This window comes from Pinus tabuliformis, chromosome 1_2 (assembly GCF_031772625.1).
Source record: "Pinus tabuliformis cultivar Carrire ecotype Pingquan chromosome 1_2, CPIR1, whole genome shotgun sequence".
Lineage (NCBI taxonomy): Eukaryota > Viridiplantae > Streptophyta > Pinopsida > Pinales > Pinaceae > Pinus > Pinus tabuliformis.
Genome location: NC_142298.1, coordinates 372,551,806 through 372,575,530, shown reverse-complemented (window position 1 = coordinate 372,575,530; position 23,725 = coordinate 372,551,806). Strand labels below are relative to the sequence as shown.

At 33.2% G+C, this 23,725-nt stretch overlaps 1 pseudogene; it reads left to right on the top strand.

Annotated features, from left to right (window-relative positions):
* The first annotated feature begins 11,659 nt into the window (after positions 1 to 11,659).
* On the top strand, positions 11,660 to 22,311 carry LOC149205930 (F-box/kelch-repeat protein At1g16250 pseudogene; annotated as a pseudogene).
* Positions 22,312 to 23,725: the final 1,414 nt, after the last annotated feature.

Sequence of the window (23,725 nt, the reverse complement as noted above, 5' to 3'; positions counted from 1 at the left end):
AATATATAGAAACTATTATTATGACCAAAGTATGAGGATATTCAAAAATTATGTGTGTTAGGTGGCTTGTTTCACCCCTCTCCCAATCTCAAAAAACAACTAATGGTCTCTATCAATTATACCGACTCACATATACTAAATCACATTTATAAATGCCATTAGAGTGGCTCCAATTTAAAAACCAACTCGTTGGAGAAACTTGTGTATAGACCAAATTGTTGGAGAAACTCGTATATGGATGATAAAACCGTTAATAACTTTTTTATGGAGTTAACGATAGATGATTTTTGTGCCACATAGAGTCAAATGCTGAAGGAACCTCAGTGAGGAAGGGGATTTCCCTCCGTTTTTTTGTTGTTGTTTACTACTATAGAATGATTCACTCGATGCTTACTGTTCATATCCCTAGAGCTAAAAGAACATCTATAATTGTTCTGATGGGATGTTTCATAGTAGTTTTGGATGGATCATTCAATGAGAAGGAGCCGAGCTGTGATTTTTTACTTCCAAGTAACTGCATGAGAGTATAAAATGGCAGTGACATTGAAATAGTCCATTAGAGTAATGGGTGATATAGGAACATAAACAATGCGTACTGACAAAAAAATAATTAAATACTCTACACATCCTTGTATCTATATTTTCCAATCTGGGCAGATTCTGTAAGTTTTCTACCTCTCAAACCTGCAATTTAGGCCAGAGGAGTTACTCCAAATTGGTGGAGAATTAGGATTCCTACAAATAGGCACATAATGAGGAATATAATTCTCAAGTTCTGGCAAGCAAATAGGGTAGAACTGACAGGCAGAGGGATGCACTAGACATTGAGAAAAGAGCAACCAAGAGAGACATAAATGGAGGACCCGTGCTCTGATACCATGTTAGGCCAAGAAAGATAGTAACTCATGAATAGTGCATTCCATTAATATCAATGTAATTAAATAAAAATGGATGGTGACCCTTGAGATTCACATTCCCAACTCTCTTCGTATTCTATTATATTTACATGTTTACATGTTTTTTCATAATCTTGTAGGTGTTAACAACACTCAAGAAAATCCCAGGCTAGAGAACAAGTTTGCATGCAAAAAGTCAAGTTGAAAATGACCCTATCATTGAAATACATATTATTAAGAAGATCACAAGCTCACCATTGACATATAAATAAAAAAATTTAATGTACAATGTTGTTAATACACCATTATTTATTTAGGATTGGTATGTAAATGATTTAGGTTTGTCTATAGCTCACTTGTAGACAACCACCCACCTAAAAAATATTCAACATTTCCTTCGCGATTTAGCGGAGTTGATTATAGATTTTTTTTACTTCACGCTAAAGTAATGATGATATCAAACAAAGGAGAAGCATGGGTAGAATTATCCTTTGAATTAAAAGAATTGTGTTAATTCCTTGCAACATCTTAAACATTGTGTCTAGCATAGATTAAAACATTTAGTTTTACTATGCTAAGTTCATGATTAGTATATGTAATCATATACCCTAGATGGGTGTTGGTACAGGAGTTGAAGCTCCCAACTCCACTATATGGTACTATATCTACATAGTGCGACAACATTTATGAACAAAATAGTTCAAAAATGGTTTTGCCTCACATAGATTTAACGGGTTCATTGTGTGGAGTGCTGAGATTGTGTGGAGTGTGGAGGTGTAGAGGACATTTTTATTCTACAGAGTGTGGAGTTGTAAAATTCCATATAATGAAATATTCCTCCACAACTTTACACAATGAACTTTTTCCAGAATCTTTCAAACCTCCCTTCTCCATACACACATTAACGTCACTCTTTTCAATTATTGCATATTATTTTCCATGTGCCTATATGTGTGCTACATGAAACTTTGATGAATGTTTTTAAAATGGCCTTGCAAGGGAATTATGAATTATTTTTCATAAGCCTCCCTTTATGCTTACCATGTGGAGAAATGTCCTTCTCATTTTTATTTCATGTGAACTATTTGTCATTGGTGTTGTGTTTAGGTTTGTTAGATTCAAATACTTTTTATATGAGTTAATATATGTTGGAAGTAATGGTGAAATCTAAACTTAGATTATGGTTATGATGATGATAGGATTGAGACTCTAATCTTACACCTCAGATCCTAATATCTAGGGAGTGGTTGAAACTATCCGTTTAGTGTGAAAGCCTATATATTTGAGGCTCATCTGACTCAATCTAATAGGGCTTGTATTAGTGTTTGTACACTCTCCAGTTATCTCACCTGGAGAGCCATCTAATATATAGTTAATATATTCAGTTTTTATCATGGTATCAGAGATGCAAGGCTATCGATCCTATACGCTGAGTGAAGGTTTTTCCTGGTGTGACTGAGGTGAGATTGTCTTGTGGTTTGGGGGAAAAAATGCATCGATCCACTGTGAAACTCACGTGCATTTTATTTTAACATCCCGTCGTGAATCCTTGGTGTATAGTTGTGCCGATCTTCCCGAATTCATGGTGGATAATCGTGATGACCTTGTAAAACCTATGGTGTGGCAAAAGGTGCATGTTCAACCTCCGTGCCAAAGACTGGATCTGTGGGGAGCTCATGGAGAAAAAAAGCTATGTGTGACTGCCATTGATCTGCGCAGAGTGGTGAGGACTATGACGGAGGTCGCTGTCTAGCTCGACCACTATTTGTCTAGATCGCTAAGGTAACGTGGTTGAGGAAAATTTTTTATGGAGGATTATTGGAATCCATAATCATTGCGTCGAGAAGGCCACATGGTGGAGGCCAGAGATCAGCTAGTGGAGGCTGCATGAGCATGGACACATGGAGGAGCTCACACAGTGCATCAAAAATTTCAGACAGACTATATTTTTTTGTTTCTTGTGGTGGGCTGTGTGTTTGAGGAAGGCAGTGATTGTGTTATCACCAGTGATTGAGGACTGCGGATCACCGATGATTGATTGACGATAGTGTAGGAAACCGTGGAGGAGGTATTGTCCCAGTGTGGAAAATTGTGTGATGGGCACACTTCTTGGCATTGTTTTTTGGATCGCCATCGGATCGTAGCCGGAACTGTCAGGTAGCATGGAGTAAACTGAGCAGAAGGAGCCTGAGATCGCATGAAATCCATCGATTTGGTCTGGATTGAATCTAGAACCATGGAGAGTGGAATTCAACCCCAAATCTGGAGTGATAATTATGGAAATTTTATTGCTTGATTAACCTAGAAGTTGCAAGTTATGGAGATCTAAAAACCGATAAGGTAAATTTCTCTTCTAAGTTATTATATGCCACAATGAAAATGTGAAAGTTTGTGCTAATTTGAACCCATCTTCAAAAATATGTGTTATTGCTAATTACATACATCAAAATTAGATATTGATAGTGCTTCCAGCTCGTGAGAGGTCATTTTGTTGCTCATCGCCATAGCTAAGGGCACTGAGACCTGCGTGGCATAGAAGCCATAGTCCACAAGGTTCTACAGTAGAGGAGCTGCCAAAGGGAGAATTTTCCCACCTGCATGGTAACGGGGTTGTTAGAGCTCGTTAGACGAACATGTGTAGTTGAAAAGAAATCTCGAAGCAAGATAAAGAGAGATATGCTAGACTTTAACAACATGTCTATATTTTCAGATATTTTTAATTCTAATGATGATATTTTTCTAATGTGGGCATTTGGCATTAACATGGGTAGTATGTTCGAGTCAGATGAAATTTTAGAAAAACAATGTGGTTCTGTTGATGACCAGGAGAATCAAGAGGCATAGTCTGTTGTACAAGATCTTGAGATTGAAGGCTCACAAGATGATCTTTAGGAAAGGGGTAAAGAGGAACAAAGCATTGAAGATCAATTGGACGAGCCACATGAAGCTGATTGAAAATATGTGGCAGAAGAAGACAAAGCCAGAGAGAATTTAAATTGTGATGATCTCATTAATATTTCTATGTGTGTAGACGTTACATTAATGAATGGTGAAGACATCATATCTAACTTTCAAATGGTTGACACCAAAAAGAGTGAGAGGGAAAATTCTCCTATCCAGCGTGCCATAATCTTAAGAAGGGTGAGAAAAAGAATTCAAGCTTTCCATCATTGGGGACAAAATAAGGTGAAGATACATCACTACCTCATGGTGAGGAAAGTGAAGATGAAGCCTCGACTCAAGATGAACAAGCATGGACTCTCAAAAAAAAGACCAAACTGAAAACCTTTGTTACCAAGTTTTTCATGTTTTAATGGTAAGCCTAGCTGAGACTAGACCAGCAGATGTATATTATTATTCAGTACCCTTTCTCCATTAAGCGAGAGTGTTGGAAGTAATGTAGAAAGCTAAACTTAGATTATTGTTATGATGATGATAGGATTGAGACTCTAATATTAGACATCAGATCCTAATATCTAGGGAGTGGTTGAAACCATCTCATTAATGTGAAAGCCTATATATTTGAGGCTCATTTGACTGAATGTAATAGGGCTTGTATGAGTGTTTGCACACTCTCCAGGTATCTCACCTAGAGAGCCATTTAATATATAGTTAATATATTCAGTTTTTATCAATATATTCTGATACTTTAATTCATCGTGAGGATTAAATCCCACCACGTATAGACTCTCTAATAATAATTTGTAGCGTAATATTTAATGTGAAGGAAAAGAGTTTATAGAATCAGATATGTAGAAACAAATTATTAGAAAATATAGAAAAAGATTATTTTCTTTTGAAATAGAGAAATGATTTTTTTAATGAATAGATCACAACTTCAATTAAAAATCATCACTCAAGCATAACATCATTCGAAAGAGAGTAGGATGCATGAAGGCCTTCAATCTTTATGATAAATGGGAATACGATTCCTTTCATTCTTACAATGAAGGTTAAAAATTTTCACATAAACTCTACACTGAAACAAAGGATATATACCATTTTAATGGATACTTCAAATAATTTTCCATGTATTACAACGTTTAGAGACTTTTCTTTTAAATATAATTCCTCTGCACCTTCGAATTATGCACTCCATATCAACCTTATAGAGATAAAGGAAGTGCGAGAGAAGTTTTGTACATAGAATGCATGTGTGGAGCAAGAGACACAAACTCCCTACACACGCTTTCTCCAATTAACTCCTAACTTTGCGGATTTTCCTAATCATGACTTATCACAATTTCTACCCAATTGAACTCCATTGTGTTTTCTCTCTCTCTCTCTCTCTCTCTCTCACACACACACACACACACACACACACACACACACACATATATATATATATATATTTGTAATGCTTTTTAAGATGGTTTGGTTTCCCTTTTATTGAAAAATGTGCCTAGTAATGTTGTTTATAACTTTGCAGCTACCCTGTTATGAAGTTTTTTCAAAGGAAATTTATGTTATAAAGAAAGATATATCTATAGGATTCAAAAATTATTGGTGTGGGAGATTTTATTGGTGGATGAGTGCACCCAATACAAAATATTATCCTCGTGCATTTTAAATTTTCGAATGATGAGTTTTCAACCTAAGGTATATAGATTTTTGTGCTTGGAGTTATTAAATAATGGAGGAAGATCCACATATTGAAGATTTCGAGTCGATGTTTCAGAAACATAAACTAGGTCCATCTTCAAAACTTGAGGATATGAAGAGCAAGATAAAGAATAAATAATTGATGGTAATGTTAATTCTAACCCTAATAGTCTACTAGAAATTAGAATGATATGCAAAATGATATAAATTAATTGAAATAAAATCAAATATGGTTATTAGTATATATATATATATATATATATATATATATATATATATAAGATATATTAATATTAGAATATGTATCTATATAAATATTACTATAGTAGTAAAATAGGATATTACGTAATCAGTGTTATTATATAGTATAGAGGAAATTAATAATAGTATATGTTATAAATGGGTTTATTAAAAACATAAATAGGGTGCCTATAAAAAACCAACGTGTTTTAAAGAGATACAATAGGTAGATAAGGAAGAACAAATAAAGGAATGAAAAGAGGAGAAAAGTAGAGAGGAAGGGTGGGGGACAAGGTAAAGGAAAGAAAAATGAGTGGAAGAAAAGAGGATAGGTGATAAATGTGAAAATCAATGATAATACTTTTAATTGGTTCTAGTTAGTAGGGGCCATCTATTTTTATTAATTTCAACACTATTATCGCTATTGATATTATTACAGTGTTTTTTAATCTCCAGGGCTTCCCTTAACAGACATCTATAATAATGGTCTTCCTTAGCAAGGATTTTGGTATCTTTGAATCTCGCATGATGTTTAGCTTTCATGGCATGCTCATCAATAACGGAGTTTTTTATTCATTCATGTTTGATTCTAGCATTATGTTCTTTTATCCTTTCTTTAAGGGAACATCCGGTCTCACCAATATAGAATTTCCCATAAGATAATTCTATCATGTAAACACCTTTGTGTTCGAAGTGGTTAATGTCATATTTCATTGATTTCATCATTTTTCTAACGGTAGTGTGACGTCTAAAACATGTCTTGATATCTTTTTTCTTTAGAACCTTGGCAATTTTATCAGTAGTACCTTTGAGGTAAGGAAGATAAGAATTGTTTCTTGGGTTACGGTTGTTGCTATTATGACGATGATTATCATAGTTTATAAGGGATTTTCTGAAGGGACTCATTAATAGTCTTCTTGCTATAACCGAGACAATTGAATACCTTAATCAAGTTCTATTTTTATTTCTCTTAGTGCTCAGTACCTGATATTTTGAAGGCTTTAGAATCTAAGGTTCTAATCATACCAACCATTTGAGAGGGATGATGGTGAGAATCATCATGTAAGTAGATTCCAGAATGATTTTTCTTTTGATACACCATATGATCAAGTACTCCATGATATTTTCGAATGATAAAAACATCCAAGAATGGGATGCAACTTTCTTGAGTTTCCATGGTGAATTGGATGCCATTAGAGAGACTGTTAAGTTGTTGAAGTAATTAAGCAAGTTCATCCCTACCATGGGGCCAAATAGCATTAGTATCATCCAAAAATCTCTTCCTTATTTTTGCAAAATCGAAAAGACATAAATATTTTCTCTTTTTGATAAGTACTTGTGATTTATTTGAGTTATTTTTATTTTTCTTATGTTATTATTTTATCTTAGTTCATCAAGGAATTACCAAAAACAAAACACAAAGATCAAGGACACTAGTTGTAGGTGCATAGCTAGGGAAAAACCCCTATATAGGGAAAACCCAGTTAAGAACACATCCTTCAGTAATTCAAATGAGATATACCAAGACCCTATACCAAAATACCTTCCTCCTCCACCAAGTCAACCTTCCAAGATGATTTAGTAGTCTCTTCTTATCCATCAGCTTCAACCCATCAACAATCTAGAAATTTTTGCTTCTCGACAACAAAAATTTGACCTAGCTTCAAAACTATAGTTTCGATCTAGAAATTCCAATAGATATAGCCTAGCAGCTTCACAACTTCAACCTTGATGCAACTTCAAATATTCGACCTTAATGCATCAACTTCACAACTTTGAACTTGATGTAGCTTCATAATTTTTTTGCGCATGTGAGAGAGAGAGAGAGACCCAAAAAATTCGAGTGCATCTTCCTTCTTGAACATCGAACCTTTTAGGTTTCCCAACTACTTCAATTCGAACTTGTGCGAGATACCCTTCAAATGAGTTGAGCTTTTTCTTATATATAGTCATGTTAGGTGATTGTACATTAAAATAATTTTCTTTCTTGAGAGTATTTCCCAAGAATGGTTCTTTACATTGTGACATGGAGAATGACACTTAACATAAACCATATAGGTATTCAATGGATATTTTTACCGAAAGATAATTGAACCAAGCATGAAACCTATGCTTTAATAAGTCAATTTATTTAGCAATAAAATTTATCTTTCTTTCTTTCGAAAAATAAATTTCAAATATAATTATGAGGATTGTCACTAGTTACATTCTTCAACACTCCCTCTTAATTGAGGATGTGTTCATAATAACATATATATATATAGATGTACAAGGAAGGTCTCTAAAATAAACTTCCATGTTCCGGGATCCTTGTCATCAAACTTCCTCATATCAATTTTTGGAACATGGTGGGTCTTCAATCCAACATTAGAGTCTATGAAATCATGAGTAACATTTATTTTGTTTTCATCATGAGTTTCCTTTACTACCCTTTCACCATTAGTGATCATTTCTTGTAGCAACGTATTCAAATTTATCTTCAATTCTTCCATCTTATCGTCCACTCCATTCATCTTAGCATCCATGCCATTCATCTTAGCTTCCACGCCATCCATATTAACTTGCATTCCATTCATATTAGTTTCCACGCCATTCATCTTGGCTTCATTTACCTTTAGTGAGAGTGAAATTTGTTGTACTTGGTCTTGTAATTTTGATATATCATGTTGAATTTCTTCCTCTTCTTCATGAGTCATGCTAGAGATTTCAGGTTGCTTACTAGGTGTTTCCATTTTATTTCTTTGGGGCATTAATTAATTCTAATAATTTTTTACTATTCCCTTTGAATTCCTTCAAACTAATTCTTCAAACCAACCTTATGCAAAATTTTAAAAAAACTACACGCCTTCTTTTCACTTTGTAAGCGCTCGATATTGAATCTGTTGTATTTTTGTAACTGTAGATCTCGAATATCTAAAATCTCATCCTACAGTAGCCCTTTGAGTCCTCTTTCTAACCCCGCAAGTCTGGTCAATATTGGATTCTCCAAGGAAGAGTTATGTCAAATCTCCCACAGTAACCTGATTATAGATTAGTTCAATGGAGCGCATTGTACGACGTTCCATGTGTCACTGTTTCGACCTTAGTACCTGAAACTAATAAAAAGAAAACTACAAGCTGTCCTCTTTCTGAAACTTCTTACAAAATTTCAATGTGATGCTCAAAACAATAGTTATGATGATTTTCTCGAGGTCACCTATTTGGAATGTAATTCGGGAGTCTACAAAAACTCTAACTTCCTTAGATCATATCTTTGCAAATATAGTGACACAAGCTGTGAAATTGAGACCCGAATTATAGAACGATTTTGTCTCAAATGGGTTTTTGTTTTAGCTTTTGATACTTCACAAAAAAAACAAAAATTCCACGAGGACATGTTTGGAGCAGGGAAACCCTAGAATCCAGAGCTCTGATACCAAATTTTAGGAAACTAGCTCACAAAAAGATAGAAAAGATAGATCAATTCCTTAGAAAACAACCTCTTTGAGGGGGCAACCTCCTTTACATTGCAGAAATGAAAAATTCTTCGATGATACAAATGACTAAACCTCCCTTTATATATAGGAGTCTAAGGGGTCACAATATAATCAAGTCGACATAAGAGTAATAACATAAGGGCACAAAAATAACAATATCGGGACAATAGGGGCAAAATAATAACAATAAGGGATATAATGACAATAGTAATGGGGGATTCACTAGTATTATAGGGCCTAACAATTTATATCAAGTTATTCATATGCAGGTAGTCACAAACTTTTCTTCTTTCATTTCTTCAACAACAACAAGACATCCTCAATACATTGTATTACCTTCATTCATTCTCCAATTTCTTCTTCAAGGCATCCATCATGACTATGATAATATTCCCTCCCTCTTAATTTGGGGAGATCAACATCAGAGAACCTATCATGGTTTCATTCCTTTTCTACAACATCAAGGTCATCTTGATCATCTTAATTATTCATCATTTTTTACTTACAAATATCTCCAACATCTTGAATATTGTGTACCTCCACAACTTAAACAACAAGTACAACCAAATACAAAAGCCTCGAGTTAACTATATCAAAATCATGTCAATACAATAATGGAAGAATTAAACTTTAGACGTCAAATACCTAAACTTAGTTAGGTTCATAATCAGTATGAGACACATACTTCTAAACTTCAACTTCTTTCTAGGGTTCTATTACAGACCCTAGACTACAACACAAGGTGACTTAATCAAGAAATCAATCTAATTCAGTCTGTGGCATCAATATTATTTTTAGAGATATATGACAAATTCTATTATGATCCATTACAATCCCTAGATACAGATCCTTAGATATCAGAAATTTAATCAAATAACAATTCTACTATATAGTTTAGACTCTACAAGGGTTTGTTGCAAACCCTAAATTCAATCATCATATCAGAAACATTATCATCATATCCTAGAATATCAAACTTCTACTAGGGCTTTGTTACAAACCTTAGAATTTATAAACTATGAGCATTAACAATTAGGATAGTATATATACATATCTAGGATTTCATAATCATGCACAAGCATACAACAATATCTAATAAGTAAACCCAAGACACAAATATTAGTACATTAAATTTAGACATAAAACAATTTTGACGAGGCTAGGGTTTTGATAAGATAGACGCATGTACACCTAGGGATTCATTCCTAGGATCTTGCTATAGAAATTATAACAGATTTTCTCATAAACCCTAATTCATAAAACCCTAAATATCTAGGGATTCAATTCATAACATTTGATGGAAAACCTAAAGGACTATGGATTTTATCATAATACTACTAAAACATCAAAATAATAAGGATTCTAGATTTCATCTACAACCTTAAATAGCCTAGGGTTTCCATATTAACATCAACATACCCTTAGGTTAGGGTTTTACGGTGAACTCTTTTAGGGTTCCACAAGAATGATAATATAATGAGGGTAGATTCAATATAATTTAAACACCCTAAAATAACCTTTTTGATTCAAAACACTATACATAACAACGTTAGCACTATAAAACAATTTTTAAAAGAAAGAATGGCCATACCCTTTTCACGAAGAGAACTTTATAACAAAGCTTATAGTTTATACATACTTCAATTTGTTCCTTAAAAAACCTTGTATGACATTAATTATTAAAGGGAATAACTTCTTCCACTCTTCATGTCTGTCCTTTGAAGTCTCGTACATAATTGTTGAGTTTTCAACAAGTTTTCCTAACACGAAAAATAGAGTTATTAATACAAACACCCTATTACTATAGCCACCCAAGAAGTCTTAAGCAATGTAGCCTCCTAAAGTAATATGAGGAGACTACGTCCCTGAAGGTACACTCTGTCCTATTGGCAGATCTAATATGCTAATGGAGTGCATATGAGTAGGCTTTCCATTTCGATCATGGGGCATGTTATACGCCCTCTAAGGAGGACATATACTTTACCCCTAACTTATCCAAGAGAGGGGAGGATTTTCCCCAGTTCCCTGATGTCACCATGGTGTTGTAGTTGAGACTCATCTTTCCTACAATAAAAGACATGTAGGGCCTCATGCAGTATATCCACCATATTTTTAGGAGTGTGGTGGACAACTACATATTTCTTCTTTTGCTGTAGTGGAGGTTAGGTGTCTCTATTTATTAGTCACCACCATTGCACACTCAACTATTCATGCGAAATGCATTATTTTCTGACTTTTGTATTATGTAAATTCTTTGACTCAGGAGCCATGTTGTATGAGATGGTCCGTCAGTTTTTGAGGCAGTTTTATATGGATTTAGAAAGGTGCCTTGCATTGAGACATGGGAGGGAGACCTTCCCTTTTTCTTCAGAAATGTTTGATTTATTTTTAAGTCATCTCCCTCCTATTCCAATCATTTAGGTCTGCATGTTCATGTGGCGAAAGATGTTGTTGAAGAGGGGCCTGCCAGAGTATCCAGACAAAATGTTCGCCGAGGAACTTGCGCTAATGGATAATGAGGATGACGATGCATTTGTCAAGTTTGTTTTTCGATCCTTCGGGATTGATTGAAGACAGTGTCCCAACATCCTCTTCAAAATGATTGAGGCTCTAGATGATCTAGATAATATCAGTGTTTTCTCTAAATTAATTTAGTTTCATTTTATTCTTTTAATTAATCATAATAAAATTTATTCTAGCATGTTCTTTAACTCGTTTTATCAAATTTCTTAAGGAAATTGTCTAATTATTGTTGTGTAATATTTATTTTGTAGACATCTACACATTCGATGGGGACATGCCTCCTCTCCCATTGGATGGAGGAGATGAGGAGATGGGCAAGGCCAAGAGGGTGAGGCACATCTTGAGGGGTTGTGGACATCTTAGGCCATAGGGATGGTCTATGATTTCATATGGACTAGTGCAACAGATTGGCTAGAGTCTTAGTTGATGAGGGAGTCTACCTTACAAGGGGTCGAGATATCAGCGTAGATCCTAGGTTCATGGATCTATATAGGGACTTTCTGCATGAGATGATGTCTTTCACGTGTCATATCATGAGAGGTAATAGGGCACTAATAACGAGAAGGGATTTAATGCATGCATCGAAAGATACATGAGATGAGGGTGGTGATTATGATAATGAGGGTGGTGATCATGATCACGATTATGAGAGTGGTGATCATTATCATGATGATGAGGGTGGTGATCATGATTCTTCTTGTAGTACCACCCTAAAGGATCATGGCCGACAGGGTGTCAATGATCCTTCTGGTAGTACCCCTCCTCATTAGTTTCTTGATGATGAGATTCTCAAGCTAGAAGATGTGCCTTATATTTCTACTGATAGAGCAAATTAATCACCTCCTCCTCTACCTCATATGAGTTCAACAAATGTTAAGGCATTAGTTGACCATACATCATCTTCTACTGCAAACGAGGTTGGTGCATTGTTGAGAGAGAGAGAGAGAGAGAGATATGGTGCATTGTTTTGTTCATGTTTATGTACTTGATCTATATGTTGGCATTAATGTGCATATTGTTAGGTCATGTTAGATATGTTCATTTAATGTGCTTTCAGATAGATGTGTATGTGATGACAATTATTTGACATAAGATTTATATTGATTTGAGGATGTGTCTAGTGATGATGTTAGATTATAATGTTTGTGTTTTGTTAGATGTGATCATGATGATGATGCCCTATTAGATTATTAGACTCAATGTGTGCTAGCTAATGACACTTATATGTGTTAGAGGTGTATATATTTATATGATGCGAGTGAATTTGAATGTGTATCTTAGATAATGTTTAATTTGTTAGATGCTTATCATCGTGATGTTTATTTTATGAAATAATGTTTATTATAGATTACATATTGGTGAACTTATGTCAAACTTTTATATATGAACTTTTGCATGCAAAACGATATACTTTTAACAAAATGCAATGTCATTTTTATAAATTACAAAGTTTAGTATGGTTGAAACTATGATTCTAAAATTTCGATAAATATTTTTTCTATTGTTTATATAGGTCATTGATATTCAATCTAACTTAATTAGTAAAATATTTCAATACTCACAAGGAAAAAATAATTGAAGGTAAAATAATTTAGTTAGTTCTTAATAAGATGAAAACGTGTAACTCATTCAAATTTTAATATAAAATATTAATCATAATAAATTATTCAAAAAAAAAATTTCATTAATTCAATATTGGTTTATAAAATTCAATCTATTGTTAAATTTAGAAAACTTAAGTCAAAAAAATTTATAATTAATTTAGATTTAATACGACATAATTTTTATTTATTTTTTTATAAAATTTATTTTATTATTAAAGTTTTGAGATTTTCAAGCATTTTAAATTTAATATTTATAGTAACTCCTACAAGTTTGAATTATAAATTTCTCTCTTGAAAGATGAGGATCAAGAAATGTAAAATAAGGCTTGTGAAGTAACTTGTAGTTGGGGATTTTCTCTATTGGAAGTTCTCCCTTAAAGAGGCATGTGAAATTTTTTCTACTAATAAAGATATATCATTTTGATGTTATTTTGGTTCTTTATTTGTAATTGGACTCATTTAAATTTAACTCTTTCTAATAGTAAATATTAGTTAAATGATACTATATTAGATTTAAACTTTTCACAAACAATGTATTTGATTTTTTCTTAATGAAAAACTAAAAAAATATTGCTTTTACCACATATTTATCACAATATAGTCATTAAAATTCATGTTTTCACATTTCTCCTACCCAGTATTACATGATGCTCACAATGATAAAGACATGTCTACTTTAAATAATTTACTTATAAATACATAAAAATAGATATTTCTTTTACATAATATAAATAGGAAACAAAAATGCATCACCAAGTCTCTTTGAGAGTAATACAAATGTCTCTTAGTCACCGTCACAAATGCGGTTTTCTTGATATGATCAGCATGAACCAATATGAAAATATTATATGTGCGCACTGATGCATAAGTGTGATGCACCGCAACAAAAAAATAAATTTCTGATCCAGCATCGGTGTCATACCTATGTGTGTATCGTTGCTAGTGCGGTTGAGTTTGAAAACGTGTTGGAGCCGGTGCATGACTTTGTTTTGAGTGCACTGATTTTTATTTTTTATTTATTGAAAGTTATGTTTCCATATTAATAATTACATTTTTAATTTAATAAAAATAAATGTATTTTATGTATGAGGCTGATGTATTTTATATGTGAATCATGTAGCAGAGACGTGAACAGAGGGAGTACGAGCAGTAGCAGGAGCAAGAGCAAACGGAAAACCCATACAATATGGTCTAACCATGGGAGGCAAGAGGGAGGGGGAACACCTATTTTTTTTCCTACGATACACACTCTAGGTGTCTTACTTGGATCTTAGAGGTCCCTGCTACAAATTGCCATGGTGCCATGGATTTCAGAAATTAAAATCTCTCATGCATCCATGTAAGCTCATTTTTTTTTTTCACTAGTACAAAATGGCTAATTAGATACTTAAAAAAAGAATAAAATTTGCATATAAATGACCATTTTTCAATTGGTGACTAATAGTAGCTAATTACATTATATTATAACAGGACCAACTTTTAGTCATTTTTAGCTTAGTCATTAATTGATTGTCTCAATTTTATTATCTAGTAGTATATTTAGTCATTAATTTAGTTATTTATTTAGTCATAAATTGCCACAATTAATAACAAAATATACAACAAAATATATTACTATATGATCACGTGAGAAAACCAATTAATGACCAAAATGTTGGTCGTGTTATAAGATACTATAAAGTAGCTTCTAATAGTCATATATATGAGAATTTTGGTCATCGTTTGAAACCAATTAATGACAAAAAAAATGACAAAATTTTTGTCATGTTATAAGATACTATAGATTAGCTAGTAGTAGTCGTATATGTGCAAAATTTAGTCATAATTTGAAATCACAAATTTGTCATTTGCAATAGTCATTTATCTTGTTTTGATACTTTCACATTAATTATATAAATGATTGATTTAGTAGTTTATATTCATTTCATTTAATTTCAATAATAATCATTATAAACAATTAATTTAGTGGTTGTATATTTATTTTGATTTGTGTTCATTATTAATTAATATAAACTACTAATTTAGTAGTTTTATCTTCATTTTGTTTGTGTTCATTTTTAGTCAACATAAATGCATTAGTATGATTTTGTGAATATATTAAGAAAATACCATTCAACATTCATGTTCATCAAATATGTAAACATGTCAATCATTCAGTCTCATAAGTTGATAACAACACAAAAAAAAATATCAATTACAATCGTAAATAATTTGAACAACAAATTTTATTATATGAAATGCAATTATTACAATATGAGTTTCCAACTAAATATTGATTGGGCTACAATTTACACATGAAATATTGTTTAATCACTTCAACAAATTCCCATTGTGTTTCCAATTCATTCCACATCTTTCCACCTTTCAAATCATTCAATAGTTTGCCTCTAAAAATGTGTAATCGATAGCATCCACCAATCGAGAGTCATTTAAGACTAGAATCTTCATCCTTTGTAGATTCTAGGGCTAGAAGATGAATCCAAGGTCTTCGATCTGCAAGCAATAGGTATTCATTTAATGACTATAGAACTTCCCTTATAGCACATGGAGAAGTTCACAAAGAAAATACAATGGCCCCACTTAAACACTTCTTGCAATGATTATCCACAACCAAAATTAGAAAATGTTGAGATCTGCAAATACATGCTTGAGGTAGGACTTCATACACTTCATAACAATGTTTTAGAAAAATATTGATATTTCAGTTAAACGTTCAATCCGAGTATGTAAAACAAGTAAATAAGTTCATCTTTCACATGAACAAAATGAATGAAAACAAAATAAAAATATGGGAGGTCTTACCACCAAAAATGCCAAAATCTACACCGTAAAAGTATTGTGGAGAATTCTTTCCATGAGAAATAAAAAGGTCAAATGTCCATTTTATGGTCACATTTGAAGCAATAATTAGACATAAATAACTAAACCAAAGATTTTCAAATGCATATTCACACCTAATAAAAGTGTGCATCTTACAACTTGTAACTAGAAAGTATGTTTACTTCTACAAGCTATGGAGTACGATTGCCTTTTGTACAACAAATGCATATTATATTTATCTACCTATTGACATAGTTGAGTACATAAAAAAAAATTTTTACTCCATTTTTATTTCTGTGTTCAGCGTATTTTACAAACTGTTCATAATTTTGTGTTTTAGAGGTTGTCCATTCTATACTTTTACTGTGTATAACATAAAATTAGGATTAACAAAAAAATGCTTCAGCCAAAAACAACGAATAAACCATACAAACTTCAAATACTACATGCAAAATCTAGGAATTCAAGCCCAAAGGGAATTTCCAATCTTTTTTTCAAATTTAAAGGAAACACAATTTAAGATACCAAATGTGAAAACTTGTAACAATTTGGTTTAAGAAATAAACCAAGGTGTTTGAAACTCGAATCCAAGTCCTTCTAGGGAAAAGGAAAAGTATCATCTACATGAAAGGGAGGGACCTCACGAAATTCGTAAACTAGAAGGCGTGATTCTTCATGATTAATCTCCATGCTTGAGGTAGGTACGTTTTAGGGTTTGAGAAGCCATGGATCTAGCTATTTCATCTACATTCTTAGTTTGAAAGTTTTGAGCACATGTGGTGTTTGGTGGGCATCGTCTCTGGTATATCACTATAAAAATTCTTCTTTATTGATTTAATCTATCCTTCTCCAAATAAGTAACAATACAGAAATACAATGCAATGAAATGTGACTAGGAATAATAACTCTTCCTTCAAATTATTCTTTCAAGTGCACATACTTGAATAGCACACTAGTTAAGTTCTCATGGAAATGATAAAAGCACCAGAATCACTCGAGAGGCTTCTATGTTTTAGGTTTAAAAATCATGATTTCAAGTATATGTGAGCTTCATTAAATCGTTCATCAATATATCCTTAAACCTGAAAGAAAATCAAACAAGGAAATGGGAAAAGGAAGCATTATCACTACCTAATTTTTGTTATGAGCTGATGATTTTCAAAAGTAGTTCCATTTGTCGAGCAACTTGAGTTTGGAAATCAATTCAAAGTGAAAATAATTAACCAAAAGAAAATTTGTATAATAAGGGCAGTTGAAATGTTACTCTTTCTTGATGAAATTAAGGTTATAATTCCACATTTGGCCATGCCAAACATAATTTTAATTTTACGCGGTGTTGATAACATTGCTGATTTTTGGAAATGTGCCGAAAAATTGTGATTTTTCATCCAACCAATTTTTCAGCCTCAAAATATCACAACTTTTCTTGTAAAATAAACATTGTATTGGTTACAAAAAACCATAATTATTTTCCAGTTTTTTACGAGTAGTTGAAGTCTCATCTTGTTCGACTATGTGGGGATGTTGCGCTAAGCCAAATAGGTGTGCCAAAGTTGGCGTGATATTATGAAGCCAAGTTGTCAATGCACACAAAGCAAGTTATTTCATACCAAAAATTAAGAGATACCAAAAAAAATTAATAACAACCCCAAAATGCTCCTTTCCAAAGCCTTAAAATTATCACTAAGCTAGACCACGATATCATCCTCCACTATCTTATACTCATCCTCATCCACCCATTACCTATGCTGGAATACAAGGGAGAAATTTTTTCATACATTGTTTTAATTTAGTAGATCATTCAAGGTGACTATCATAAGAAGAAAAGGAAGATGTATGTTGAGTTAAGGCTCATGAGCGATTATTCTCTATGTATATTGGTCAAATTTCTGATGTTTGTTTAAGGATCAAAGATAAATTGTTATCCTGAGGGGATTCCAAATGATATGTGATGCACAAATTATATGAAAAATGTTTTCCCTAGGGAATTCCCTATTGTGAAGAACTTCCCCTGCGCCTAATGTGTGGAGATGGATTTGGAAAATTAACACAGATTTCTTCAATGCATCAATGACTAGCCAATGGTTGTTACTAGTAAATATTTTAGATTAGCTATATTTCAAAAACGACAAATTGCATTGAAGTTGTGAGAGATTTCAAGTGAAATATATCAAACCAAACTAAACATTTTGTAGAGAAAAGTGAAGATTTGTATTTGGTTGTTGAATATTGGAGACATTTTAAAATAGACATGATCCCCCAGGTTTTTGATGTAATAAGAGGAGAAAAACTAAGTGTTGAGCCTACATTAGAATGTCTATATTCCCATCAAGATATATGCGCGCATCATATGTATCATAAATTACCCTAGTTTGGAGTGCATAATGTTATCAATGTGGGAAGGGCTAAGAATTGGAGTTGCAATTAGGAAAATCTGTTTTCCCAGATCATATTAAAGAAGTAACCATGCAATAAAAGAGAAGAGTTAACTGCAATAACTAGAGACAACAATAGCTAACAGGAGTATTGTCAGAGCATGAAGACCTTACAGTGGATGTTGTGAAATAGTCCACCAAATAGAGAGAAACATGATGGGCAGTGAGACTACAAACCCAATCACCTTGTTAGATTTCATCGTTATCAATGAGAAGGATATATTTCAAACTACAACCCTTCACATAATCTAATATGGGTTAATACAAGCTTGTTTCCTCCAGTCCTTTGTAATACACCAAGCCCAAACCTACACTCGATTTCCGTGGGGTTTCTCAAGATTTAATTCAGTACGTAACATAAAAGAGTTTCTCTGCAATTTATGAGATATGGAATGAACACATAAAAACACTAATACCATTTTAAAACATTAAATTTTATATCTATGAATTTTCGAACTAGTACAAGAAATCAAATCATTAAATGCAACAAGTCTTTGATTTTTTTGAAGATTTGAATTAATAGGTCACCTTTACTTATTAATTTCTTGTGATATCAATTTTTAGGCCACCATCTATATCTTACACTTGGAATTTCAATATTGTTTCAACTCCTTGGCTGAAGTGCCAACTCCTTAGGATTGTAAGGATCCAAAACAGGAAAACGTTTTTGAAAGAGAGAGGTGAATGACAAGTAGTTTTGGAGCCATTGTTTACCATAATCCTCTACATAGCCATTCTTATTTGACCTGTGGCCTAGGAAATGTTGGTAATTTGAAAAAGAGTTGATTAGTTATGTTGAAAGCTAATCTAAATCCCTGTACTATGGACATTACGATATGTTATCTTACCCTGGAAGCCCATGGAGGTATCAACATCTTTGATGGTGACATCGTGTTCCAAATCGATGCACACAACATATTTGGAGGAGTTATCCCTAGCCCATTTGTACACATACCTAGCACAGATAGGTCTGATTCCCAAGGCTTCACCTTGCATCTGAAACTTATTGTATTTTACATGCCCTTTACTTTTTTGTGAATGGAAAAAATTTTAGATCAAAAAAATCCTCTTAATCCATTCAAAAATTGAAGGTAATGCCACAAAACCATGGGTGGTGCCAATATTAACTTTAAATATCTAATATCCCTCATCTAGAGTCAACAAAATCACTTTCAGGATTGAATATGGACTTGAATTGTAGCTGCAATATTGGATATGGACATCCTTGACCTCACTATTATGTTGAGTATGAGGAAAAAACCAAAAGCCATGTTTTCATTCTTCAAAACCATTGATTCCTTATTCAACCAATAGATGAGTATACTTGATATTTAATATGTATGTTGATGTATTTTTCTATGTACTTTTAATCTCTCTTTATTTTGTGGTATTTTTTACTTCATTTGCAGTCCACATTCATATTGTCTCATGTAGCTTGTAACTATGGTCTTATATAAATTATGTATTGACTCAAAGTTGTTTACATGGTTGCAGCTTCTAGTTTTATTTTCCCTCTTGTCAAGAGCCTATTATTATTTAGTTGTAGGATACCTTTAGATCCATATTTCCTTTCCACACATCTTCCCCTGAAATCCTAAAAGTTTGGTCCCAATGGTACAATCTTGACATGGCTTATTGCATGGAGAAAAATGCTCGATAAGTTCTCTGGATAGAGATGTTTCATTTATATAGTAAATTTTTAAAGGAATTAGCATATTGCCCCTGGTAGAAACATACCCAAAGGGCTGAGATTTTTTGTGAAAACCTTTCCCAAGTTCTTTGATAAATCTAGTTCTCTCATATTTAAGGATTTTATGATCGAAGGAAAAGTATCAACCAACGTGTTTTGAATTAGTCTCATTTTTTATACGGTGCATCGAGTTATCAAACCTTATATGCTTCATACATACCTAAGTTCTCTCTTCCCTCTATTTATGTTGATTGATTGAAACTGAGGAACATTTAAAGGTTGTCTTTTAAGCTCATCTGAAGAATATCTGATTTTGTATTCAACTATATCTAAAAGAATCTCTTTTTCCAACCTGCCATAATTTTTTGTATGAATTTTAATAGTAGTAGGTATCAAATTGTAATTTTTAGGGTGTTGTTAAATTTTTCAGGGCTGCATTGCACAAAACATACAGCCCCAGTGAAATTTTCAATCGCATGGGAATATTTTTCTAGTTCTACATTGTTCTCATTTATTGGATTTATACTAGTTGGTTGAACTCCTATCATGAAATTATTACAGGACTTCCTGATGATTTATCATTAAGATTTTTGGCAAATATATCTCATGTATATGATGGGATACTAGAAGTTGTTTGTAACAGATGGCGTTCTTTAATTAGAATCTCTGAGTATGCTCGTATCAAAGATCAAGAAGGCTAGTGTGGTAATTGTCTCTTTGTGATAACAAAAGAGAAAATCAAGGCTCTATGGAATGTGTATGAACCTGGAGCTGATAGATGGCATCCTTTGCCACAAATTTCCTAGGTTTTCTCCAATTACAGGCACAGTGGATTTTCATGTGTTACTGTAGCGAACACATTTCTAGTGATCAGTGGGTACTTCACTCCATGTGACACACTTGGTCAACTGAGAAGGTTTACTACAACTAATGTGGTTATATAGTTTGATCCCTTTTCAAAGAAATGGATCATAGTGACATGTATGAAAGTTTCATAATACAACTTTGCATGTGCGGTTATTCAAGAAAAAGTATATGTGTCAAGTGGTTATAGCTTGTCAATTTGAAGAACCCTTGCTCATACGAAATTTGATGACCCTGCTGAAGATAGGTAATCCTTTACGTAGCTTTCAAAGATTTGGTTGTCTGAAATTTGAATGGTTCTCCTTTCCTTGACCCTTAATGAAAAAAATCCAATTTTTCCAATGGCAATTTCTCCTTTTCTTGGTATTCAACTCCCCAAATATTTATGACATGATTTCTTGCCTATATTTACCACTATTTCATCAATATGACTGCCTATATGTACTACCATTTTATTACTTTTATTTCAATCTTTGTTTCAATATGGAAATGTTTTTTGTAGACTTTGGCTTACTAGGGATACTTGAAGAATTACACTTTAGATTTCTCTAAAACTGTTAGTTTTATACTGAAATATTATACGAGTTTTTTTGTGCAACTCGGAGGACATTCCGCCTTTTCCAAGTACATGTGAGGATTGTGTTGGCTTCTCCTATGGGGGTTTATTTTATGTTATTGTTGGAGTAGATAATCGGACAGAGCAGAAAACTGCAGTAGTTTTTTAATCCAATTGAGGAAAGTTGGTATTTCCATCAAAACTTCAGGCTATTTTTTCGCCTTATGTCATGCCCTATTAGAACAATTAAGGATGATATCTATTTTATTGACGATTGGGATGGAAACAATGTAAAATTTTAGGATGCAACAACTGGCCATTGGATTACTATAGGGCCAGTTCCATCTGTGCAATTTTCTGATCTTTCTCGTGCACTCAAGGGCTTTGGCTTTGGCCTCATTAGATTTCAAAATGATCTCTATGTTTTTGGGGGGAAGGTTCTCAAGTAGGAACCATCTGATGGTCACTGGAGAAATATTGTAGTTGTCAAACTAAATGTTGTAAGAGCCTATAAAATAAGTGGCAGACAATGAGAGTGGCCGGATGTGAGACCCATAAGTGGGTCCCATGGAGTTGTTATTGGTTGTCCAGTTTTGGAGGAGTGAGTTATTTTCGCAGCTTAGATATCTAGGTCAAAGGCATTACCTCAACTTCCACTCATATCACTTCTTTTTGTATATATTTTTCATAATTGGTTCAATTATGGAAACATTTTCTAAATGAAAAGGTTGGGTTCAAAGTTTAGATTTAACTCTGATTAATTCTTCTTGCATAACATTTTCACTATTCATTGAGTGCAATGTTTTTTATTTTCTATAATTGTATGAAGAGCCAATTTTGTTAAATACCATATAAGATGTGTGTAAAATTAAATATCACTTGTTTGGGTCTCTGAGTTATAAGCTATGAAAACTTGGAATATGCCGAATGCTTGAGGTTTCAAAATAGGGACTTTGGAGGCAGGTGATATACCAAACGATCTTAACCATGGCTCCTCCCAAGCCAAGAGGGAAGCCCAAGAAAGGTCAGCAGAATAATGCTCATTATAGGGTCTTCTTTCTAACAATGTTGTGTAGAAGTCTCTTCAATTATGTGTTTTGGAATTGTTTTTTTGGGTGCCAGTTCATGTCATAGGTGTTTGTGTTTTTTCAGTTGGTTTATGGAATGCCCATGTGACCAAGTGCATGCCCATTTGTTGCTGTAACAACAGTGATTGGGATGGTGAAGTTGGCACTAGAAGCTGGTAAGGCAACTCCAGCTCCCCCTGTTGGTCCGACATTGGGATCAAAAGGAGTTAACATCATGGCCTTCTGCAAGGAATACAATGCCAAAACTACAGATAAAGTTGGATATGTCATTCCTGTTGAAATTATAGTATATGATGTGAGTTACCCCATATATATAGTTTTTTTTTTATATCAAGAAAATTATTTTTAACTTTAGAAAAATTGAACCTTGGTGATAGAAATAATATGCTTTGAATTAGCCACTTGATGACAATTTGTTTGGACTAAAAAATGGCAGGCCTTAAGGAGAGCATAAAATTAGCTTTTGGGCTTGTAATATGGTCACGTGAACTAACTACCTATTAACACACATGACCAATCCATCTTGATGGGATGCCACCATGTGTTTCCATAAGTTTGATCCCACCTCTGAGTGTACTCATTGGTATCTTCATGTGCCAGGTAAAACTTATGGCTTCCCATCATTAACAACACGTCCCCTCTGTAAAATGAAATTTGCAAATATTGCTATCTTTTTTCCCAAACTAGAAATGCCCTAATCTTATATTATTAAAGGGGCATCATTGATCATTCCTTCAAAAAATACATACTATTAATAAGTCATCGAATCTTCTAACCCATCATTAATCATAATAGCCTTCCATTTATCCTCTCCATTCAAATATGGCAAATCCAGGAGATCCCGATCCTACATCTAGGGTTTTACAATCTTTTCTTAAGGCAACCATGAAAATGAACATTAAATAGTTATGAAGTGGAAAACCCAAAATTT